At 43.3% G+C, this 23,594-nt stretch overlaps 24 non-coding genes across 24 annotated transcripts; all 24 read left to right on the forward strand.

The window, feature by feature from the left end:
- Positions 1–7,109: 7,109 nt before the first annotated feature.
- trnaa-ugc lies at positions 7,110–7,181 on the forward strand. The gene has a single exon. It is a non-coding gene; the product is annotated as a tRNA-Ala (tRNA).
- Positions 7,182–7,645: 464 nt separating this feature from the next.
- Positions 7,646–7,717, forward strand: trnat-cgu. The gene has a single exon. It is a non-coding gene; the product is annotated as a tRNA-Thr (tRNA).
- Positions 7,718–12,061: 4,344 nt separating this feature from the next.
- trnai-aau lies at positions 12,062–12,135 on the forward strand. The gene has a single exon. It is a non-coding gene; the product is annotated as a tRNA-Ile (tRNA).
- Positions 12,136–12,217: 82 nt separating this feature from the next.
- trnaf-gaa lies at positions 12,218–12,289 on the forward strand. The gene has a single exon. It is a non-coding gene; the product is annotated as a tRNA-Phe (tRNA).
- Positions 12,290–13,166: 877 nt separating this feature from the next.
- On the forward strand, positions 13,167–13,238 carry trnai-aau. Its single transcript has one exon. It is a non-coding gene; the product is annotated as a tRNA-Ile (tRNA).
- Positions 13,239–13,320: 82 nt separating this feature from the next.
- trnaf-gaa lies at positions 13,321–13,393 on the forward strand. Its single transcript has one exon. It is a non-coding gene; the product is annotated as a tRNA-Phe (tRNA).
- An 878-nt stretch (positions 13,394–14,271) lies between these two features.
- trnai-aau lies at positions 14,272–14,345 on the forward strand. Its single transcript has one exon. It is a non-coding gene; the product is annotated as a tRNA-Ile (tRNA).
- Positions 14,346–14,427: 82 nt separating this feature from the next.
- Positions 14,428–14,500, forward strand: trnaf-gaa. The gene has a single exon. It is a non-coding gene; the product is annotated as a tRNA-Phe (tRNA).
- Positions 14,501–15,378: 878 nt separating this feature from the next.
- Positions 15,379–15,452, forward strand: trnai-aau. The gene has a single exon. It is a non-coding gene; the product is annotated as a tRNA-Ile (tRNA).
- Positions 15,453–15,534: 82 nt separating this feature from the next.
- On the forward strand, positions 15,535–15,607 carry trnaf-gaa. The gene has a single exon. It is a non-coding gene; the product is annotated as a tRNA-Phe (tRNA).
- Positions 15,608–16,482: 875 nt separating this feature from the next.
- Positions 16,483–16,556, forward strand: trnai-aau. The gene has a single exon. It is a non-coding gene; the product is annotated as a tRNA-Ile (tRNA).
- Positions 16,557–16,638: 82 nt separating this feature from the next.
- On the forward strand, positions 16,639–16,711 carry trnaf-gaa. Its single transcript has one exon. It is a non-coding gene; the product is annotated as a tRNA-Phe (tRNA).
- Positions 16,712–17,589: 878 nt separating this feature from the next.
- Positions 17,590–17,663, forward strand: trnai-aau. The gene has a single exon. It is a non-coding gene; the product is annotated as a tRNA-Ile (tRNA).
- Positions 17,664–17,744: 81 nt separating this feature from the next.
- trnaf-gaa lies at positions 17,745–17,817 on the forward strand. The gene has a single exon. It is a non-coding gene; the product is annotated as a tRNA-Phe (tRNA).
- An 877-nt stretch (positions 17,818–18,694) lies between these two features.
- trnai-aau lies at positions 18,695–18,769 on the forward strand. Its single transcript has one exon. It is a non-coding gene; the product is annotated as a tRNA-Ile (tRNA).
- Positions 18,770–18,851: 82 nt separating this feature from the next.
- On the forward strand, positions 18,852–18,924 carry trnaf-gaa. Its single transcript has one exon. It is a non-coding gene; the product is annotated as a tRNA-Phe (tRNA).
- Positions 18,925–19,803: 879 nt separating this feature from the next.
- On the forward strand, positions 19,804–19,877 carry trnai-aau. The gene has a single exon. It is a non-coding gene; the product is annotated as a tRNA-Ile (tRNA).
- Positions 19,878–19,959: 82 nt separating this feature from the next.
- Positions 19,960–20,032, forward strand: trnaf-gaa. Its single transcript has one exon. It is a non-coding gene; the product is annotated as a tRNA-Phe (tRNA).
- Positions 20,033–20,908: 876 nt separating this feature from the next.
- trnai-aau lies at positions 20,909–20,982 on the forward strand. Its single transcript has one exon. It is a non-coding gene; the product is annotated as a tRNA-Ile (tRNA).
- An 82-nt stretch (positions 20,983–21,064) lies between these two features.
- trnaf-gaa lies at positions 21,065–21,137 on the forward strand. The gene has a single exon. It is a non-coding gene; the product is annotated as a tRNA-Phe (tRNA).
- An 877-nt stretch (positions 21,138–22,014) lies between these two features.
- On the forward strand, positions 22,015–22,088 carry trnai-aau. The gene has a single exon. It is a non-coding gene; the product is annotated as a tRNA-Ile (tRNA).
- An 82-nt stretch (positions 22,089–22,170) lies between these two features.
- Positions 22,171–22,243, forward strand: trnaf-gaa. Its single transcript has one exon. It is a non-coding gene; the product is annotated as a tRNA-Phe (tRNA).
- Positions 22,244–23,121: 878 nt separating this feature from the next.
- trnai-aau lies at positions 23,122–23,195 on the forward strand. The gene has a single exon. It is a non-coding gene; the product is annotated as a tRNA-Ile (tRNA).
- An 82-nt stretch (positions 23,196–23,277) lies between these two features.
- trnaf-gaa lies at positions 23,278–23,350 on the forward strand. The gene has a single exon. It is a non-coding gene; the product is annotated as a tRNA-Phe (tRNA).
- Positions 23,351–23,594: the final 244 nt, after the last annotated feature.

Consider the following 23,594-nt stretch of genomic DNA (forward strand, 5'->3'; position numbering starts at 1 on the left):
AGTGAGGATATGTGTTGACGTATAGCTTCCTGTGCCAACCGGAAGTGCCTTAAATGGTGTCACAGTGGCAGTTTCCAAGGGTTAAAAAGGTCAGATCTTTTCAAAACTTCATATGTGTGATTAAGCAACCCCCATGAACTGTAAATCAGTCATTTTTCCCATAAAATTTCAAGGGAAAACTAAATCACACAGACACACAACTTGTAAGGAGGGACGTATTGGGGTGTGTAGAGACTGACAGTGCCTGCAATAGTTAGCTTTGTTCGAGCTAAAAAATAACCGTCAGACCTAGAGTTCCGAAACTTTAGAAACCTGTTCTAGACCTCAGGTCGATAGTGCGTGGTGAGTTAGGTGGCTCTAGAAGGTTCTCGGACCGAGAAACAGCCTCGTACATTTGCAATGACTTCAATTCATTTTGACCATTACGAAAATGTCGACATTTAGAAAAGTCTCAGAGAAACAAGACTAGGTGCATTGAAACCGGCTCGGCCCATAGAGACAGACCCCAACGTTTCTGTCCGATAGCTCATTCAAGGACCCCATAGCAAGGCATGGAAAAAAGTGGATTTTCAGCACCAATTAGGGTTTTACTCGGGCACCGAAGGACCTATCGAGCCGCATCTCGGGATTCGGGGTCGCCTCACATAGGCCTTCACATAATGTCCGACCTGGACCCGCAGCTAGAACGTAACTATGTGTTTTACGTTTTTATTATGTTTTAAACTAAAGGCCCTGTGAATTATGGGCCTGCTCTGACATATGTGATAGTTGGCTTCTAAATGAGTTGGAAAAAGTGGGTTTGGTGTCAATTGGTATCAGTTTGGTGTCAGAATGACATCTAATTGACTGATGGACACTGATTTGCTAGTTGACTTTTCTACATTAGCAATATGTTTAAACGGAGAGGGACCATCACCAAAATGGCATTCTGAAATCAACACCAAAAATGGCATCACCATAGTCTCCAGACTGTGCCGAGTTCAACGAGACGCCCCGCTTGACCGTAGCTCGCTCTGAGTGCAGTGACCTTGAAGAAAAGCAGAACCAAAATGAAGCCTGGCCCTCAATGTCATTTGCTTTTGGGTGACAGTGAGAGAACCGTTAGGGTGAGAAGCACAATTCGACCTCAGGTACGTTCCTAAGGTCCTCCCGATCCGTGCAAGCCTAACCTTGACCGTGTGGCATTAACCCTTAATAGTTAAAAGAAGGTGTTTACTTCAAAGAGTTTGCATTGACTTCTCGACCCATAGGAATACATTGCCTGCACCTCTAAATTCAACCTGAAGCCTGGGTTATGAATGCCTTATGAACCTGTCTTCTATGACAGTCCATCAGACCACTATGAGGTCTACCTGTGCCAATTCTAAGCTTCCTGAAGTAACCGGAAGTGGTTGAAAACACCTTATCAGTGTTGATCCATACACTGCCTGCAGTTTGATAGACATAGTGCATTCAACCCTGTGTAGATCAGTCAATTCTTAACTTAAAGACTTAAACCTCAGGATTCTGTAAGTTTCTATGTCAATCAAGACATGTGTTTACTTATAGCTTCCTGTGCCAACCGGAAGTGCCTTTAATTGGGACACACTGTCTGTTTTGAAGGGTTAAAAAGTCACATCTCTTCCAAAACTTCATATGTGTGACTAGGTAACCCTCCTGAACTGTAAATCAGTCATTTCTCCCAACAGATGTCAAAGAAAAGCTCTCACACACACACACAGCAAGGATGGAGTTAAAAAGTGCGGTGCTCAAAGACACAGAGAGCAGGCAATGGCATAAACATAATCTCTAGGCCGTGCCGAGTTCAACGAGATATCCCGCTTGACCGTAGCTCGCTCGGTCTAAGCGCAGCGACCATTAGAAAAGTAGGCCCAAAATGAAGCCTGGCCCTCAATGTCATTTGCTTTTGGGTGACAGTGAGAGAACTGTTAGGGTGAGAAGCACAATTCGACCTCAGGTACGTTCCTAAGGTCCTCCCGATCCGTGCAAGCCTAACCTTGACCGTGTGGCATTAACCCTTAATAGTTAAAATAAGGTGTTTACATCAAAGAGTTTGCATTGACTTCTCTCCCCATAGGAATACATTGCCTGCACCTCTAAATTCAACCTGAAGCCTATGTGGGTTATGAATGCCTTATGAACCTGTCTTCTATGACAGTCCATCAGACCACTATGAGGTCTACCTGTGTTGATTCTAAGCTTCCTGGACCAACCGGAAGTGGTTAAAATCACCCTCAAAGTGTTTGATCCATACACCTTTCTGCAGTTTGATAGACATAGTGCATTCAACCCTGTGTAAATCAGTCAATTCTTAACGTAAAGACTTAAAACTCAGGATTCTGTAAAAGCATACCCCATCAGGACATGTGTTTACTTATAGCTTCCTGTGCCAACCGGAAGTGCCTTTAATGGTGTCACAGTGGCAGTTTTGAAGGGTTAAAAAGGTCAGATCTTTTCAAAACTTCATATGTGTGATTAAGCAACCCCCATAAACTGTAAATCAGTCATTTCTCCCAACAGATGTCAAAGAAAAGCTCTCACACACACACACACACAGAAACACACACAGCAAGGATGGAGTGAAAAAGTGCGGTGCTTAAAGACACACAAAGCCTACAATGGCATTTACATAATCTCTAGGCCGTGCCGAGTTCAACAAGATGCCCCGCTTGACCGTAGCTCGCTCGGTCTAAGCACAGCGACCATTAGAAAAGTAGGCCCAAAATGAAGGCTGGCCCTCAAATGTCATTTGCTTTTGGGTGACAGTGAGAGAACCGTTAGGGTGAGAAGCACAAATCGACCTCAGGTAACGTTCCTGAGGTCCTCCCGATCCGTGCAAGCCTAACCTTGACCGTGTGGCATTAACCCATAATAGTTAAAAGAAGGTGTTTACATCAAAGAGTTTGCATTGACTTCTCTCCCCATAGGAATACATTGCCTGCACCTCTAAATTCAACCTGAACCCTATGTGGGTTATGAATGCCTTATGAACCTGTCTTCTATGACAGTCCATCAGACCACTATGAGGTCTACCTGTGTTGATTCTAAGCTTCCTGGAGCAACCGGAAGTGGTTAAAACACCAAAAGGTGTTTATCCATACATAACCTTCAGTTTGAAAATAGTGCATTCAACCCTGTGTAAATCAGTCAATTCTTAACGTAAAGACTTAAAACTCAGGATTCTGTAAGTGGCTACCCTGAATCAAGATATGTGTTTACTTATAGCTTCCTGTGCCAACCGGAAGTGCCTGTTATTGGTGTCACACTGTCTGTTTTGAAGGGTTAAAAAAGTCAGATCTTTCCAAAACTTCATATGTGTGATTAGGCAACCCCCATGAACTGTAAATCAGTCATTTCTCCCAACAGATGTCAAAGAAAAGCTCTCACACACACACACAGCAAGGATGGAAAAAAGTTTCACAGAGAAAATGGCATTAATAATCCCTAGGCTGTGCCGAGTTCAACGAGATATCCCGCTTGACCGTAGCTCGCTCAGCTTGGGAAAAAGTAGGGACCCAAATGTCATTTGTTTTGGGTGACAGTGAGAGAACTGTTAGGGTGAGAATCACAATGACCTCAGGTATTCCTAATCCTCCCGATCCGTGCAAGCCTAACCTGACCCTGTGGCATTAACCCTTAACAGTTAAAAGAAGGTGTTTACATCAAAGAGTTTGCATTGACTTTCTCCCCATAGAATACATTCTAGACCTCGTGAATGCTCTAACCTGAATTCAACTGAAGCGATAGTGCGTGGTGAGTTACGTGGCTCTAGACAGTTCTCGGACCGAGAAACAGCTTCATACATTTGCAATGACTTCAATTCATTTTGACCATTACGAAAATGGCGACATTTAGAAATGTCTCAGAGTCGCAAGACTAGGTGCATTGAAACCGTCTCGTCCCATATAGACAGACCCCAACGTTTCTGTCCGATAGCTCATTCAAGGACCCCATAGCAAGGCATGGAAAAAAGTGGATTTTCAGCACCAATTAGGGTTTTGCTCGGACACCAAATGACCGATCGAGCCGAAACTTGGGATTCGGGGTCGCCTCAGCAAGGTCTACACGTAACATAAGAAATGGACCCGCAGCTAGAACATAACTACGTGTTTTATGGTTTTTTTATGGTTTGAACCGAAGGCGTTGTGAATTTTGGGCCAGCTCTGAAGTATGTGATAGTTGGCTACAAAACGAGTTGGAAAAAGTGGGTTTGGTGTCAATTGGTATCAGTTTGGTGCAGAATGATATCTAATTGACTGATGGACGGTGACTTGCTGGTGACTCTTGTCCATTTGCAATATGTTTAAACAGTGAGGTACCATCACCAAAAGTGACATTCTGAAATCAACCCTAACGAGCCATTGAGATGAACCAGAATCACTGCCCAGCCATCCCGAGTTCATCGGGCCAGTCAATTTCACATTCCTGCAGGATTTTTATAGCATGACAAATTCGTGATGGTACCTGCCCATTGAACCATATTGCAAATGCACAGTGACTTTGCAAAAGTGAGAAAACATAAACAAATGGACATGATGAAATCAACACAACGAGTGATGGAAAGGTACAACTCTCACTGCTCGGCCATCCTGTGTTCATCAGGCCAGTCAATTTTGCATTTTTGAGCATGTCAAATTTCATATGGTAAATGCCCATTGAACCATATTGCAAATGCACGTGCACTTGCAATATGATTGTATAGTGAAAAACATCACCAAATGGACATGATGATGAAATCAACACAACGAGTGATGGAACGGAACAACTATCACTGCCCGGCCATCCTGTGTTCCCATAGCGGGCATTAATATCAGAATGACCGGTAAATGCATTTACAACCATATTTTTATTTTTGGGTTACCAGGTGCCTATTTTCAATCACCAGTTGCACAACAATGCGTATCCATCAGAATATTTTAAACAGTCCATAAAGCACTCAGGACGGCCCCCATAGATAGAGGGCCGTAGTAGGGTACTCCCATAGCGGGCATGGACAATAGGAGTCCTGGTAAATGCATTTACAACCATATTTTTATATTTGGGTTACTAGTTGCACGTGCATTTGCAATATGATTCTATAGTGAAAAAACATCACAAAATGGACATGATGAAATCAACACAACGAGTGATGGAAAGGAACAACTATCTCTGCCAGGCCATCCTGTGTTCATCAGGCCAGTCAATTTTGCATTCCTGCAGGATTTTTATAGCATGACAAAATCGTGATGGTACATGGTACATGCCCATTGAACCACATTGCAAATGCACAGTGACTTTGCAAAAGTGAGAAAACATAAACAAATGGACATGATGAAATCAACACAACGAGTGATGGAAAGGAACAACTATCACTGCCCGGCCATCCCGAGTTCATCAGGCCAGTCAATTTTGCATTTCTGCAGGATTTTCGAGCATGTTAAATTTCTTATGGCATTTGGCCCACAAAAAAGTGACTTTTGACTTTGACTTTTTACTTCCGATGAAATCATATTGTAAATGGACAAATCATATTCCTTATGCACAAGTTAAACATTTTTTTAAATGATAATAAAATACAACTAAAGTATGTTGATACAGTTCTTATACGTGTGTAATTGACACAGAATTTGAAAGAATTTTGAAAAAACGGTCCAGAAAGCACTTTATTAAGGGTGTGTGAAGTTTTTTACAAAATTTTGACATTTTTGACTTTTGACTTTTGACTTCCTATGAAATCATATTGAAAATGGACAAAACATATTACTTATGCGCATGTAAAAAAAAATAAATATATATATGATAATAAAATTGGACAAAAGTATATTCATACAGTTCTTACACATGTGTAATTGACAAAAAAAATTGAAAGAATTTCGAAAAATGGTCCAGAAAGCACTTTTTTAAGGGGTGATAAGTTTTTGACAAAAAAATCATTTTTTCAAAATGTTGCTTTTGGACGTTGACTTGGGTTACATTTCCAATATGAAAAACCAAGGTGGAGCGGATTCGCCACCTGTTGGATTTTTAAAGTGTTACAACTGGCAAATGCCATATGGCATTTGCAATACACTTTGCATGAATCAACGCCGAATTGGGTGGTATTGGACAATGTGTATATGGTTTGTCCGATGCCAATGACTTCCCATTCATTTTTGTCCAATACTTTTTTGTCCAATACTATTCTCTTACCTACAGTATTCCCCAACTTGTCTTTTGAGAGTATTCACTTGTTAAATTAGCTTTTGCACAACTCCCACTTTGCACAATGTTGACATTCTAAGAATGAAATAGATGCGCAAAGCCATCTGTTTTTGTTAACTGAAGCACATGGGTTCAATCCCTGTTCGACGTTTATGGTAGATAGCTGATATTATGGAAATGTACTTTCATCACAACAGTGTAAAGAAAAGGTCAATTGTCTTGATATGGCCACTGCGACCTGGATGTTCTAGTCGGCTGGCCCTCGCTACATATTCGTCGCCAGAACCACTGGCTCCAGGTCATCTGTAAGTCTATACTAGGTAAAGCTCCACCTTATCAAGGCAATCACAGGCGGCCTAGTCCTTGCGCAGCAGTCCCTTCCAGCTGCAGTCAGAGCAGGAGATGCCCATCTGTAAATAGCCCACCCAATCTACCTACCTCATCGCCATATTGTTTTTATTTACTTTCTGCACTTTTGCACACCAGTATTTCTACTTGCACATCATCATCTGCTCATCTATCACTCCAGTGTTCATTTGCTAAATTGTGACTACTTCAGTACTATGGCATATTTATTGCCTTTTTTTAAAATCCCTTCTATTTTGTTATTGACTGTGAGCTAGTTTGTTCCATGTGTAACTCGTCGCCAGAACCACTGGCTCCAGGTCATCTGTAAGTCTATACTAGGTAAAGCTCCGCCTTATCAAGGCAATCACAGGCGGCCTAGTCCTCTCGCAGCAGTCCCTTCCAGCTGCAGTCAGAGCAGGAGATGTTCACCCCTCCACGTCCAGACTGCAAATGAATTGCACTGCTTTGCTTTACCTTGGCCAGGTCGCAGTTGTGTATGAGAACTTGTTCTTAACTGGCTTACCTGCAATAATAATGGAGATATTTAAGAAAATAATAAACAATTTTTTCTTTCCCAGAAAGGGGGTGTAGCTCAGTGGTAGAGCGCATGCTTTGCATGTATGAGGTCCTGGGTTCAATCCCCAGCTTCTCCATGTTTTTTTGCAAAGACCCAACTTCTACTTTCCAGAATGTTGAAATTCTAAGCAGGAAACAGAGATGTGCTAAATAATTTGGTCTTTTAATCTGAAGAACATGCGTTCAATCCCTGTTAGTACATTTATAGAACAGAAGTGGCATGGTTGCCAACTTTTATGGCATCATTTTCAAAAACTGAAGTTCATGTTTTCGATCCCTGTCCGTACCTGTTTTAAGAATTGCTGCTATCATTTCATTGTAGTTTCAATGGAGTGGTGTATATATAAAGTACAGTGTATTGATATTGCGTTTTATCTGCAAATTAAATGGGATGGAAGCTCAGAGGGGAGTGCATGCTATATATGTATGAGGTCCTTTCTCCACTGAGTTTGTGTGCCAAATTCACATTTGCACAACTACTACTTTCCCAGAATGTTGATATATATATATATATATATATATATATATTGCAGTATAGAGTGGCATGGTGGTCAAGTGGTAAGGCGTCGGTCTCGTAAACTGAAGACCATGGGTTCAAATCCCATCCGTGCCTTTATAGAAATATGCTTCAAATTCCATGGAAATTTACATTAATTGGAGGACTTTGTAGAAGAATCATGTTGTATCAATATTTGAACACAACTATTATATTAAGGGGAAGTAGAGCCAGTTGGCCCCGAACAAGATGGCGTCTAGGCCTCAACTGTTTTTGAGTTATGGCCATTTATCTGGGATTAAAGGTCCAAAATGAAAATAGAGAAATTATTTTTCCACTTCACGTCAAAGTCAAGGAGCCTCCGGTGTCAATAAAAAAAGAACCAGCCATTTATCTATCGTCATTTAAGAGAAATCGTACAACGACAGATTGGTGATGTTCATGGATAGGTGTTTTTTTTCAACGGTTACAGATCCAGTTGCAGGGTGTTCTTACGAATCTTTTTAAAGTGTGCTGCGGAGCTCTGCGAGATTTCTGTGATTTTCTATGATTTTCTGAAATAACACACACTCACTAAACCCTCCGTAAATAACTCAGTTCTTAACGTAAAGACTTAAAACTCAGAATTCTGTAAAGGCATACCCCAATCAGGATATGAGTTTATTTATAGCTTCCTGTGCCAACCGGAAGTGCCTTAAATGGTGTCACAGTGGCAGTTTCCAAGGGTTAAAAAGGTCAGATCTTTTCAAAACTTCATATGTGTGATTAAGCAACCCCCATAAACTGTAAGTCAGTCATTTCTCCCAACAGATGTCAAAGAAAAGCTCTCTCTCACACACACACACACACACACAGAAACACACACAGCAAGGATGGAGTGACAAAGTGCGGTGCTTAAAGACACACAAAGCCTACAATGGCATTTACATATTCTCTAGGCCGTGCCGAGTTCAACAAGATGCCCCGCTTGACCGTAGCTCGCTCGGTCTAAGCACAGCGACCATTAGAAAAGTAGGCCCAAAATGAAGGCTGGCCCTCAATGTCATTTGCTTTTGGGTGACAGTGAGAGAACCGTTAGGTGAGAAGCACAAATCGACCTCAGGAACGTACCCTGAGGTCCTCCCGATCCGTGCAAGCCTAACCTTGACCGTGTGGCATTAACATTAACCCTACCAGTTAAAAGAAGGTGTTTACATCAAACAGTTTGCATTGACTTCTCTCCCCATAGGAATACATTGCCTGCACCTCTAAATTCAACCTGAACCCTATGTGGGTTATGAATGCCTTATGAACCTGTCGTCTATGACAGTCCATCAGACCACTATGAGGTCTACCTGTGTCGATTCTAAGCTTCCTGGAGCAACCGGAAGTGGTTAAATTGACCCAAAAGGTGTTTTGATGTACATAACCTTCAAAGGTGAAAATGACTACATTCAACCCTTTGTAGATCGTAGATCAGTCCATTCTTAACTTAAAGACTTAAAACTCAGGATTCTGTAAGTGGCTATGTGAATCAAGACATGTGTTTACTTATAGCTTCCTGTGCCAACCGGAAGTGCCTTTAATTGGGTCACACTGTCTGTTTTGAAGGGTTAAAAAAGTCACATCCTTCCTAAACTTCATATGTGTGACTAGGTAACCCTCATGAACTGTAAATCAGTCATTTTCCCAACAGATGTCAAAGAAAAGCTCTCACACGCACACACAGCAAGGATGGAGTTAAAAAGTGCGGTGCTCAAAGACACAGAGAGCAGGCAACGGCATAAACATAATCTCTAGGCCGTGCCGAGTTCAACGAGATATCCCGCTTGACCGTAGCTCGCTCGGTCTAAGCGCAGCGACCATTAGAAAAGTAGGCCCAAAATGAAGCCTGCCCCACAACGTCATTTGCTTTTGGGTGACAGTGAGAGAACTGTTAGGGTGAGAAGCACAATTCGACCTCAGGTATGTTCCTAAGGTCCTTCCGATCTGTGCAAGCCTAACATTGACCGTGTGGCATTAACCCTTAATAGTTAAAAGAAGGTGTTTACTTCAAAGAGTTTGCATTGACTTCTCTCCCCATAGGAATACATTGCCTGCACCCCTAAATTCAACCTGAAGCCTATATGGGTTATGAATGCCGTATGAACCTGTCTTTGGTAACAGTCCATCAGGCCAGTATGAGGTCTACCTGTGTTGATTCTAAGCTTCCTGGACCAACCGGAAGTGGTTAAAATCACCCTAAAAGTGTTTATCCATACCCTGCCTGCAGTTTGATAGACATAGTGCATTCAACCCTGTGTAAATCAGTCAATTCTTAACGTAAAGACTTAAAACTCAGGATTTGTAAAAGCATACCCCAGTGAGGATATTTTGACGTATAGCTTCCTGTGCCAACCGAAGTGCCTTAATTGAGTGTTACATGAGGCTTTAAAAACTCAGTTTCATCATTGTCTACATAGAGCATTTTTTTCAAATGTCATTGACCTTGATTGACAACCAGCTGACACAAATGTAACTAGTGTTTTAAAATTTTTTTATCAGTATGTTTCCTAACAAAGGCTGTCATGAATTATGGGCTCAAATTTCAACAAAATGGTGACATATGTCAGTTGGCAGTCTAAATGAAGAAAAAGTTTTGGTCACACTGTTGGTTTGAAATCAAGGGGGAAAAGGTCAGATCTTTTCAAAACTTCATATGTGTGATTAAGAACAGCCCATGAACTGTAACAGTCATTTCTCCCAACAGATTCAAATTAGAAAAGCTTTCAACGGACACACAGAAACAACCAAAGGATGGAGTGACAAAGTCTTGCTTAAAGACACACAAAGCCTACAATGGCATTTGTATTCTCTAGACCGTGTGCCGAGTTCAACAAGATGCCCCGCTTGACCGTAGCTCGCTCGGTCTAAGCAAGCACCATTGAGAAAAGTAGGCCCAAAATGAAGGCTGGCCCTCAATGTCATTTGCTTTTGGGTGACAGTGAGAGAACCGTTAAGGTGAGAAGCACAAATCGACCTCAGGAACGTTCCTGAGGTCCTCCCGATCCGTGCAAGCCTAACCTTGACCGTGTGGCATTAACCCATACCAGTTAAAAGAAGGTGTTTACATCAAACAGTTTGCATTGACTTCTCTCCCCATAGGAATACATGCCTGCCTGCACCTCTAAATTCAACCTGAACCCTATGTGGGTTATGAATGCCTTATGAACCTGTCGTCTATGACAGTCCATCAGACCACTATGGGTCTACCTGTGTCGATTCTAAGCTTCCTGGAGCAACCGGAAGTGGTTAAATTGACCCAAAAGGTGTTTTGATGTACATAACCTTCAAAGGTGAAAATGACTACATTCAACCCTTTGTAGATCTTAGATCAGTCCATTCTTAACTTAAAGACTTAAAACTCAGGATTCTGTAAGTGGCTATGTGAATCAAGACATGTGTTTACTTATAGCTTCCTGTGCCAACCGGAAGTGCCTTTAATTGGGTCACACTGTCTGTTTTGAAGGGTTAAAAAAGTCACATCCTTCCTAAACTTCATATGTGTGACTAGGTAACCCTCATGAACTGTAAATCAGTCATTTCTCCCAACAGATGTCAAAGAAAAGCTCTCACACGCACACACAGCAAGGATGGAGTTAAAAAGTGCGGTGCTCAAAGACACAGAGAGCAGGCAACGGCATAAACATAATCTCTAGGCCGTGCCGAGTTCAACGAGATATCCCGCTTGACCGTAGCTCGCTCGGTCTAAGCGCAGCGACCATTAGAAAAGTAGGCCCAAAATGAAGCCTGCCCCACAACGTCATTTGCTTTTGGGTGACAGTGAGAGAACCGTTAGGGTGAGAAGCACAATTGACCTCAGGTATGTTCCTAAGGTCCTTCCGATCTGTGCAAGCCTAACATTGACCGTGTGGCATTAACCCTTAATAGTTAAAAGAAGGTGTTTACTTCAAAGAGTTTGCATTGACTTCTCTCCCCATAGGAATACATTACATGTTAGTTTGCGCTCCAGCACCTGCAGAGGCTCGGTGCATCTCAACAATTGTGCTCTGTAGCCAGCGGCCGGTTAGCTCAGTTGGTTAGAGTGTGTGATACGCTGCTCTCTGAAAGTAAGTAATGTCTTTCTTTTTCATCTGACATTGTGACATCAGTGTTACATGAGAGTTTCTTGTCATTGTTACATGACAGTTTCTTGTCATTGTTTACATGACAGTAGGTTGTCGTAAGACAAGGCTGCATGAAGTGTGAACTGGAGTTTTCTTGGATCCATAAAACAATGTGCTTTTGGAGAATGTGGGCATCGATCCCACTACCTCACGCGTGCAAAGCATTTGAGCTAATTCCCCAGCCGTTTGGAATTTCCGCAAGAAGCAACCAAGAGGGTCCAGTCTTGTCAGGCTATGCTGTTGGTGGACTTGTTTGTTGACGTGCCAGCACTTGCAGAGGCTCGGTGCATTTCAACAATTGAGCAAAATAGCAAATGGCCGGTTAGCTCAGTTGGTTAGAGTGTGGTGCTAATAACGCCAAGGTCATGGGTTCGATCCCCATACTGGCTATTATGTACATTTTGAGTGTCAAAATTATGAGTCACATGCATGTGAATTGTCAAGGGTGCCACAGAATTATGTTGAGTGAATTGCCGGAATAGCTCGTTGGGAGAGCGTTAGACTGAAGATCTAAAGGTCCCTGGTTCGATCCCGGGTTTCGGCATCTGTATTTGTTCTTTCTTTATGCTCTGGCTTCAAGGAAACTTTCCACAGCTTTGTTTGTGGGCCTCAATGGTGTGTGCTACGCTGCTCCTCTGAAAGTAAGTAATGTCTTGCTTTTTCATCTGACATTTTGACATCAGTGTTACATTAAAGTTGCTTGTCATTGCTACATGACAGTAGGTTGTCGTAAGACAAGGCTGCATGAAGTGTGAACTGCAGCTTTCTTGGATCCATAAAACAATGTGTTTTTGGGGAATGCGGGCATCGATCCCACTACCTATAGCATGCTAAGCAAACACAATACCAATTGATCAAATTCCCCAGCTGTTTGGAATTGCCACAAGGAGCAACCAAGAGTGTCCAGTCTTGTCAGGCTATGCTGTTGGTGGACTTGTTAGTTTGCGCTCCAGCACTTGCAGAGGCTCGGTGCATCTCAACAAGTGCTCTGTAGCCAGCGGCCGGTTAGCTCAGTTGGTTAGAGTGTGTGATACGCTGCTCTCTGAAAGTAAGTAATGTCTTTCTTTTTCATCTGACATTGTGACATCAGTGTTACATGAGAGTTTCTTGTCATTGTTACATGACAGTTTCTTGTCATTGTTTACATGACAGTAGGTTGTCGTAAGACAAGGCTGCATGAAGTGTGAACTGGAGTTTTCTTGGATCCATAAAACAATGTGCTTTTGGAGAATGTGGGCATCGATCCCACTACCTCACGCGTGCAAAGCATTTGAGCTAATTCCCCAGCCGTTTGGAATTTCCGCAAGAAGCAACCAAGAGGGTCCAGTCTTGTCAGGCTATGCTGTTGGTGGACTTGTTTGTTGACGTGCCAGCACTTGCAGAGGCTCGGTGCATTTCAACAATTGAGCAAAATAGCAAATGGCCGGTTAGCTCAGTTGGTTAGAGTGTGGTGCTAATAACGCCAAGGTCATGGGTTCGATCCATACTGGCTATTATGTACATTTTGAGTGTCAAAATTATGAGTCACATGCATGTGAATTGTCAAGGGTGCCACAGAATTATGTTGAGTGAATTGCCGGAATAGCTCAGTTGGGAGAGCGTTAGACTGAAGATCTAAAGGTCCCTGGTTCGATCCCGGGTTTCGGCATCTGTATTTGTTCTTTCTTTATGCTCTGGCTTCAAGGAAACTTTCCACAGCTTTGTTTGTGGGCCTCAATGGTGTGTGCTACGCTGCTCCTCTGAAAGTAAGTAATGTCTTGCTTTTTCATCTGACATTTTGACATCAGTGTTACATTAAAGTTGCTTGTCATTGCTACATGACAGTAGGTTGTCGTAAGACAAGGCTGCATGAAGTGTGAACTGCAGCTTTCTTGCATCCATAAAACAATGTGTTTTTGGGGAATGCGGGCATCGATCCCACTACCTATAGCATGCTAAGCAAACACAATACCAATTGATCAAATTCCCCAGCTGTTTGGAATTGCCACAAGGAGCAACCAAGAGTGTCCAGTCTTGTCAGGCTATGCTGTTGGTGGACTTGTTAGTTTGCGCTCCAGCACTTGCAGAGGCTCGGTGCATCTCAACAATTGTGCTCTGTAGCCAGCGGCCGGTTAGCTCAGTTGGTTAGAGTGTGTGATACGCTGCTCTCTGAAAGTAAGTAATGTCTTTCTTTTTCATCTGACATTGTGACATCAGTGTTACATGAGAGTTTCTTGTCATTGTTACATGACAGTTTCTTGTCATTGTTTACATGACAGTAGGTTGTCGTAAGACAAGGCTGCATGAAGTGTGAACTGGAGTTTTCTTGGATCCATATAACATGTGCTTTTGGAGAATGTGGGCATCGATCCCACTACCTCACGCGTGCAAAGCATTTGAGCTAATTCCCCAGCCGTTTGGAATTTCCGCAAGAAGCAACCAAGAGGGTCCAGTCTTGTCAGGCTATGCTGTTGGTGGACTTGTTTGTTGACGTGCCAGCACTTGCAGAGGCTCGGTGCATTTCAACAATTGAGCAAAATAGCAAATGGCCGGTTAGCTCAGTTGGTTAGAGTGTGGTGCTAATAACGCCAAGGTCATGGGTTCGATCCCCATACTGGCTATTATGTACATTTTGAGTGTCAAAATTATGAGTCACATGCATGTGAATTGTCAAGGGTGCCACAGAATTATGTTGAGTGAATTGCCGGAATAGCTCAGTTGGGAGAGCGTTAGACTGAAGATCTAAAGGTCCCTGGTTCGATCCCGGGTTTCGGCATCTGTATTTGTTCTTTCTTTATGCTCTGGCTTCAAGGAAACTTTCCACAGCTTTGTTTGTGGGCCTCAATGGTGTGTGCTACGCTGCTCCTCTGAAAGTAAGTAATGTCTTGCTTTTTCATCTGACATTTTGACATCAGTGTTACATTAAAGTTGCTTGTCATTGCTACATGACAGTAGGTTGTCGTAAGACAAGGCTGCATGAAGTGTGAACTGCAGCTTTCTTGCATCCATAAAACAATGTGTTTTTGGGGAATGCGGGCATCGATCCCACTACCTATAGCATGCTAAGCAAACACAATACCAATTGATCAAATTCCCCAGCTGTTTGGAATTGCCACAAGGAGCAACCAAGAGTGTCCAGTCTTGTCAGGCTATGCTGTTGGTGGACTTGTTAGTTTGCGCTCCAGCACTTGCAGAGGCTCGGTGCATCTCAACAATTGTGCTCTGTAGCCAGCGGCCGGTTAGCTCAGTTGGTTAGAGTGTGTGATACGCTGCTCTCTGAAAGTAAGTAATGTCTTTCTTTTTCATCTGACATTGTGACATCAGTGTTACATGAGAGTTTCTTGTCATTGTTACATGACAGTTTCTTGTCATTGTTTACATGACAGTAGGTTGTCGTAAGACAAGGCTGCATGAAGTGTGAACTGGAGTTTTCTTGGATCCATATAACATGTGCTTTTGGAGAATGTGGGCATCGATCCCACTACCTCACGCGTGCAAAGCATTTGAGCTAATTCCCCAGCCGTTTGGAATTTCCGCAAGAAGCAACCAAGAGGGTCCAGTCTTGTCAGGCTATGCTGTTGGTGGACTTGTTTGTTGACGTGCCAGCACTTGCAGAGGCTCGGTGCATTTCAACAATTGAGCAAAATAGCAAATGGCCGGTTAGCTCAGTTGGTTAGAGTGTGGTGCTAATAACGCCAAGGTCATGGGTTCGATCCCCATACTGGCTATTATGTACATTTTGAGTGTCAAAATTATGAGTCACATGCATGTGAATTGTCAAGGGTGCCACAGAATTATGTTGAGTGAATTGCCGGAATAGCTCAGTTGGGAGAGCGTTAGACTGAAGATCTAAAGGTCCCTGGTTCGATCCCGGGTTTCGGCATCTGTATTTGTTCTTTCTTTATGCTCTGGCTTCAAGGAAACTTTCCACAGCTTTGTTTGTGGGCCTCAATGGTGTGTGCTACGCTGCTCCTCTGAAAGTAAGTAATGTCTTGCTTTTTCATCTGACATTTTGACATCAGTGTTACATTAAAGTTGCTTGTCATTGCTACATGACAGTAGGTTGTCGTAAGACAAGGCTGCATGAAGTGTGAACTGCAGCTTTCTTGGATCCATAAAACAATGTGTTTTTGGGGAATGCGGGCATCGATCCCACTACCTATAGCATGCTAAGCAAACACAATACCAATTGATCAAATTCCCCAGCTGTTTGGAATTGCCACAAGGAGCAACCAAGAGTGTCCAGTCTTGTCAGGCTATGCTGTTGGTGGACTTGTTAGTTTGCGCTCCAGCACTTGCAGAGGCTCGGTGCATCTCAACAATTGTGCTCTGTAGCCAGCGGCCGGTTAGCTCAGTTGGTTAGAGTGTGTGATACGCTGCTCTCTGAAAGTAAGTAATGTCTTTCTTTTTCATCTGACATTGTGACATCAGTGTTACATGAGAGTTTCTTGTCATTGTTACATGACAGTTTCTTGTCATTGTTTACATGACAGTAGGTTAGAAGACAAGGCTGCATGAAGTGTGAACTGGAGTTTTCTTGGATCCATATAACATGTGCTTTTGGAGAATGTGGGCATCGATCCCACTACCTCACGCGTGCAAAGCATTTGAGCTAATTCCCCAGCCGTTTGGAATTTCCGCAAGAAGCAACCAAGAGGGTCCAGTCTTGTCAGGCTATGCTGTTGGTGGACTTGTTTGTTGACGTGCCAGCACTTGCAGAGGCTCGGTGCATTTCAACAATTGAGCAAAATAGCAAATGGCCGGTTAGCTCAGTTGGTTAGAGTGTGGTGCTAATAACGCCAAGGTCATGGGTTCGATCCCCATACTGGCTATTATGTACATTTTGAGTGTCAAAATTATGAGTCACATGCATGTGAATTGTCAAGGGTGCCACAGAATTATGTTGAGTGAATTGCCGGAATAGCTCAGTTGGGAGAGCGTTAGACTGAAGATCTAAAGGTCCCTGGTTCGATCCCGGGTTTCGGCATCTGTATTTGTTCTTTCTTTATGCTCTGGCTTCAAGGAAACTTTCCACAGCTTTGTTTGTGGGCCTCAATGGTGTGTGCTACGCTGCTCCTCTGAAAGTAAGTAATGTCTTGCTTTTTCATCTGACATTTTGACATCAGTGTTACATTAAAGTTGCTTGTCATTGCTACATGACAGTAGGTTGTCGTAAGACAAGGCTGCATGAAGTGTGAACTGCAGTTTTCTTGGATCCATAAAACAATGTGTTTTTGGGGAATGCGGGCATCGATCCCACTACCTATAGCATGCTAAGCAAACACAATACCAATTGATCAAATTCCCCAGCTGTTTGGAATTGCCACAAGGAGCAACCAAGAGTGTCCAGTCTTGTCAGGCTATGCTGTTGGTGGACTTGTTAGTTTGCGCTCCAGCACTTGCAGAGGCTCGGTGCATCTCAACAATTGTGCTCTGTAGCCAGCGGCCGGTTAGCTCAGTTGGTTAGAGTGTGTGATACGCTGCTCTCTGAAAGTAGTAATGTCTTTCTTTTTCATCTGACATTGTGACATCAGTGTTACATGAGAGTTTCTTGTCATTGTTACATGACAGTTTCTTGTCATTGTTTACATGACAGTAGGTTGTCGTAAGACAAGGCTGCATGAAGTGTGAACTGGAGTTTTCTTGGATCCATATAACATTGTGCTTTTGGAGAATGTGGGCATCGATCCCACTACCTCACGCGTGCAAAGCATTTGAGCTAATTCCCCAGCCGTTTGGAATTTCCGCAAGAAGCAACCAAGAGGGTCCAGTCTTGTCAGGCTATGCTGTTGGTGGACTTGTTTGTTGACGTGCCAGCACTTGCAGAGGCTCGGTGCATTTCAACAATTGAGCAAAATAGCAAATGGCCGGTTAGCTCAGTTGGTTAGAGTGTGGTGCTAATAACGCCAAGGTCATGGGTTCGATCCCCATACTGGCTATTATGTACATTTTGAGTGTCAAAATTATGAGTCACATGCATGTGAATTGTCAAGGTGCCACAGAATTATGTTGAGTGAATTGCCGGAATAGCTCAGTTGGGAGAGCGTTAGACTGAAGATCTAAAGGTCCCTGGTTCGATCCCGGGTTTCGGCATCTGTATTTGTTCTTTCTTTATGCTCTGGCTTCAAGGAAACTTTCCACAGCTTTGTTTGTGGGCCTCAATGGTGTGTGCTACGCTGCTCCTCTGAAAGTAAGTAATGTCTTGCTTTTTCATCTGACATTTTGACATCAGTGTTACATTAAAGTTGCTTGTCATTGCTACATGACAGTAGGTTGTCGTAAGACAAGGCTGCATGAAGTGTGAACTGCAGTTTTCTTGGATCCATAAAAAATGTGTTTTTGGGGAATGCGGGCATCGATCCCACTACCTATAGCATGCTAAGCAAACACAATACCAATTGATCAAATTCCCCAGCTGTTTGGAATTGCCACAAGGAGCAACCAAGAGTGTCCAGTCTTGTCAGGCTATGCTGTTGGTGGACTTGTTAGTTTGCGCTCCAGCACTTGCAGAGGCTCGGTGCATCTCAACAATTGTGCTCTGTAGCCAGCGGCCGGTTAGCTCAGTTGGTTAGAGTGTGTGATACGCTGCTCTCTGAAAGTAAGTAATGTCTTTCTTTTTCATCTGACATTGTGACATCAGTGTTACATGAGAGTTTCTTGTCATTGTTACATGACAGTTTCTTGTCATTGTTTACATGACAGTAGGTTGTCGTAAGACAAGGCTGCATGAAGTGTGAACTGGAGTTTTCTTGGATCCATATAACATGTGCTTTTGGAGAATGTGGGCATCGATCCCACTACCTCACGCGTGCAAAGCATTTGAGCTAATTCCCCAGCCGTTTGGAATTTCCGCAAGAAGCAACCAAGAGGGTCCAGTCTTGTCAGGCTATGCTGTTGGTGGACTTGTTTGTTGACGTGCCAGCACTTGCAGAGGCTCGGTGCATTTCAACAATTGAGCAAAATAGCAAATGGCCGGTTAGCTCAGTTGGTTAAGAGTGTGGTGCTAATAACGCCAAGGTCATGGGTTCGATCCCCATACTGGCTATTATGTACATTTTGAGTGTCAAAATTATGAGTCACATGCATGTGAATTGTCAAGGGTGCCACAGAATTATGTTGAGTGAATTGCCGGAATAGCTCAGTTGGGAGAGCGTTAGACTGAAGATCTAAAGGTCCCTGGTTCGATCCCGGGTTTCGGCATCTGTATTTGTTCTTTCTTTATGCTCTGGCTTCAAGGAAACTTTCCACAGCTTTGTTTGTGGGCCTCAATGGTGTGTGCTACGCTGCTCCTCTGAAAGTAAGTAATGTCTTGCTTTTTCATCTGACATTTTGACATCAGTGTTACATTAAAGTTGCTTGTCATTGCTACATGACAGTAGGTTGTCGTAAGACAAGGCTGCATGAAGTGTGAACTGGAGTTTTCTTGGATCCATAAAACAATGTGTTTTTGGGGAATGCGGGCATCGATCCCACTACCTATAGCATGCTAAGCAAACACAATACCAATTGATCAAATTCCCCAGCTGTTTGGAATTGCCACAAGGAGCAACCAAGAGTGTCCAGTCTTGTCAGGCTATGCTGTTGGTGGACTTGTTAGTTTGCGCTCCAGCACTTGCAGAGGCTCGGTGCATCTCAACAATTGTGCTCTGTAGCCAGCGGCCGGTTAGCTCAGTTGGTTAGAGTGTGTGATACGCTGCTCTCTGAAAGTAAGTAATGTCTTTCTTTTTCATCTGACATTGTGACATCAGTGTTACATGAGAGTTTCTTGTCATTGTTACATGACAGTTTCTTGTCATTGTTTACATGACAGTAGGTTGTCGTAAGACAAGGCTGCATGAAGTGTGAACTGGAGTTTTCTTGGATCCATATAACATTGTGCTTTTGGAGAATGTGGGCATCGATCCCACTACCTCACGCGTGCAAAGCATTTGAGCTAATTCCCCAGCCGTTTGGAATTTCCGCAAGAAGCAACCAAGAGGGTCCAGTCTTGTCAGGCTATGCTGTTGGTGGACTTGTTTGTTGACGTGCCAGCACTTGCAGAGGCTCGGTGCATTTCAACAATTGAGCAAAATAGCAAATGGCCGGTTAGCTCAGTTGGTTAGAGTGTGGTGCTAATAACGCCAAGGTCATGGGTTCGATCCCCATACTGGCTATTATGTACATTTTGAGTGTCAAAATTATGAGTCACATGCATGTGAATTGTCAAGGGTGCCACAGAATTATGTTGAGTGAATTGCCGGAATAGCTCAGTTGGGAGAGCGTTAGACTGAAGATCTAAAGGTCCCTGGTTCGATCCCGGGTTTCGGCATCTGTATTTGTTCTTTCTTTATGCTCTGGCTTCAAGGAAACTTTCCACAGCTTTGTTTGTGGGCCTCAATGGTGTGTGCTACGCTGCTCCTCTGAAAGTAAGTAATGTCTTGCTTTTTCATCTGACATTTTGACATCAGTGTTACATTAAAGTTGCTTGTCATTGCTACATGACAGTAGGTTGTGTAAGACAAGGCTGCATGAAGTGTGAACTGGAGTTTTCTTGCATCCATAAAACAATGTGTTTTTGGGAATGCGGGCATCGATCCCACTACCTATAGCATGCTAAGCAAACACAATACCAATTGATCAAATTCCCCAGCTGTTTGGAATTGCCACAAGGAGCAACCAAGAGTGTCCAGTCTTGTCAGGCTATGCTGTTGGTGGACTTGTTAGTTTGCGCTCCAGCACTTGCAGAGGCTCGGTGCATCTCAACAATTGTGCTCTGTAGCCAGCGGCCGGTTAGCTCAGTTGGTTAGAGTGTGTGATACGCTGCTCTCTGAAAGTAAGTAATGTCTTTCTTTTTCATCTGACATTGTGACATCAGTGTTACATGAGAGTTTCTTGTCATTGTTACATGACAGTTTCTTGTCATTGTTTACATGACAGTAGGTTGTCGTAAGACAAGGCTGCATGAAGTGTGAACTGGAGTTTTCTTGGATCCATATAACATGTGCTTTTGGAGAATGTGGGCATCGATCCCACTACCTCACGCGTGCAAAGCATTTGAGCTAATTCCCCAGCCGTTTGGAATTTCCGCAAGAAGCAACCAAGAGGGTCCAGTCTTGTCAGGCTATGCTGTTGGTGGACTTGTTTGTTGACGTGCCAGCACTTGCAGAGGCTCGGTGCATTTCAACAATTGAGCAAAATAGCAAATGGCCGGTTAGCTCAGTTGGTTAGAGTGTGGTGCTAATAACGCCAAGGTCATGGGTTCGATCCCCATACTGGCTATTATGTACATTTTGAGTGTCAAAATTATGAGTCACATGCATGTGAATTGTCAAGGGTGCCACAGAATTATGTTGAGTGAATTGCCGGAATAGCTCAGTTGGGAGAGCGTTAGACTGAAGATCTAAAGGTCCCTGGTTCGATCCCGGGTTTCGGCATCTGTATTTGTTCTTTCTTTATGCTCTGGCTTCAAGGAAACTTTCCACAGCTTTGTTTGTGGGCCTCAATGGTGTGCTACGCTGCTCCTCTGAAAGTAAGTAATGTCTTGCTTTTTCATCTGACATTTTGACATCAGTGTTACATTAAAGTTGCTTGTCATTGCTACATGACAGTAGGTTGTCGTAAGACAAGGCTGCATGAAGTGTGAACTGCAGTTTTCTTGCATCCATAAAACAATGTGTTTTTGGGGAATGCGGGCATCGATCCCACTACCTATAGCATGCTAAGCAAACACAATACCAATTGATCAAATTCCCCAGCTGTTTGGAATTGCCACAAGGAGCAACCAAGAGTGTCCAGTCTTGTCAGGCTATGCTGTTGGTGGACTTGTTAGTTTGCGCTCCAGCACTTGCAGAGGCTCGGTGCATCTCAACAATTGTGCTCTGTAGCCAGCGGCCGGTTAGCTCAGTTGGTTAGAGTGTGTGATACGCTGCTCTCTGAAAGTAAGTAATGTCTTTCTTTTTCATCTGACATTGTGACATCAGTGTTACATGAGAGTTTCTTGTCATTGTTACATGACAGTTTCTTGTCATTGTTTACATGACAGTAGGTTGTCGTAAGACAAGGCTGCATGAAGTGTGAACTGGAGTTTTCTTGGATCCATATAACATTGTGCTTTTGGAGAATGTGGGCATCGATCCCACTACCTCACGCGTGCAAAGCATTTGAGCTAATTCCCCAGCCGTTTGGAATTTCCGCAAGAAGCAACCAAGAGGGTCCAGTCTTGTCAGGCTATGCTGTTGGTGGACTTGTTTGTTGACGTGCCAGCACTTGCAGAGGCTCGGTGCATTTCAACAATTGAGCAAAATAGCAAATGGCCGGTTAGCTCAGTTGGTTAGAGTGTGGTGCTAATAACGCCAAGGTCATGGGTTCGATCCCCATACTGGCTATTATGTACATTTTGAGTGTCAAAATTATGAGTCACATGCATGTGAATTGTCAAGGGTGCCACAGAATTATGTTGAGTGAATTGCCGGAATAGCTCAGTTGGGAGAGCGTTAGACTGAAGATCTAAAGGTCCCTGGTTCGATCCCGGGTTTCGGCATCTGTATTTGTTCTTTCTTTATGCTCTGGCTTCAAGGAAACTTTCCACAGCTTTGTTTGTGGGCCTCAATGGTGTGTGCTACGCTGCTCCTCTGAAAGTAAGTAATGTCTTGCTTTTTCATCTGACATTTTGACATCAGTGTTACATTAAAGTTGCTTGTCATTGCTACATGACAGTAGGTTGTCGTAAGACAAGGCTGCATGAAGTGTGAACTGGAGTTTTCTTGCATCCATAAAACAATGTGTTTTTGGGGAATGCGGGCATCGATCCCACTACCTATAGCATGCTAAGCAAACACAATACCAATTGATCAAATTCCCCAGCTGTTTGGAATTGCCACAAGGAGCAACCAAGAGTGTCCAGTCTTGTCAGGCTATGCTGTTGGTGGACTTGTTAGTTTGCGCTCCAGCACTTGCAGAGGCTCGGTGCATCTCAACAATTGTGCTCTGTAGCCAGCGGCCGGTTAGCTCAGTTGGTTAGAGTGTGTGATACGCTGCTCTCTGAAAGTAAGTAATGTCTTTCTTTTTCATCTGACATTGTGACATCAGTGTTACATGAGAGTTTCTTGTCATTGTTACATGACAGTTTCTTGTCATTGTTTACATGACAGTAGGTTGTCGTAAGACAAGGCTGCATGAAGTGTGAACTGGAGTTTTCTTGGATCCATAAAACATGTGCTTTTGGAGAATGTGGGCATCGATCCCACTACCTCACGCGTGCAAAGCATTTGAGCTAATTCCCCAGCCGTTTGGAATTTCCGCAAGAAGCAACCAAGAGGGTCCAGTCTTGTCAGGCTATGCTGTTGGTGGACTTGTTTGTTGACGTGCCAGCACTTGCAGAGGCTCGGTGCATTTCAACAATTGAGCAAAATAGCAAATGGCCGGTTAGCTCAGTTGGTTAGAGTGTGGTGCTAATAACGCCAAGGTCATGGGTTCGATCCCCATACTGGCTATTATGTACATTTTGAGTGTCAAAATTATGAGTCACATGCATGTGAATTGTCAAGGGTGCCACAGAATTATGTTGAGTGAATTGCCGGAATAGCTCAGTTGGGAGAGCGTTAGACTGAAGATCTAAAGGTCCCTGGTTCGATCCCGGGTTTCGGCATCTGTATTTGTTCTTTCTTTATGCTCTGGCTTCAAGGAAACTTTCCACAGCTTTGTTTGTGGGCCTCAATGGTGTGTGCTACGCTGCTCCTCTGAAAGTAAGTAATGTCTTGCTTTTTCATCTGACATTTTGACATCAGTGTTACATTAAAGTTGCTTGTCATTGCTACATGACAGTAGGTTGTCGTAAGACAAGGCTGCATGAAGTGTGAACTGGAGTTTTCTTGCATCCATAAAACAATGTG

Source organism: Oncorhynchus gorbuscha, linkage group LG01 (assembly GCF_021184085.1).
Source record: "Oncorhynchus gorbuscha isolate QuinsamMale2020 ecotype Even-year linkage group LG01, OgorEven_v1.0, whole genome shotgun sequence".
In the NCBI taxonomy this organism is placed as follows: domain Eukaryota; kingdom Metazoa; phylum Chordata; class Actinopteri; order Salmoniformes; family Salmonidae; genus Oncorhynchus; species Oncorhynchus gorbuscha.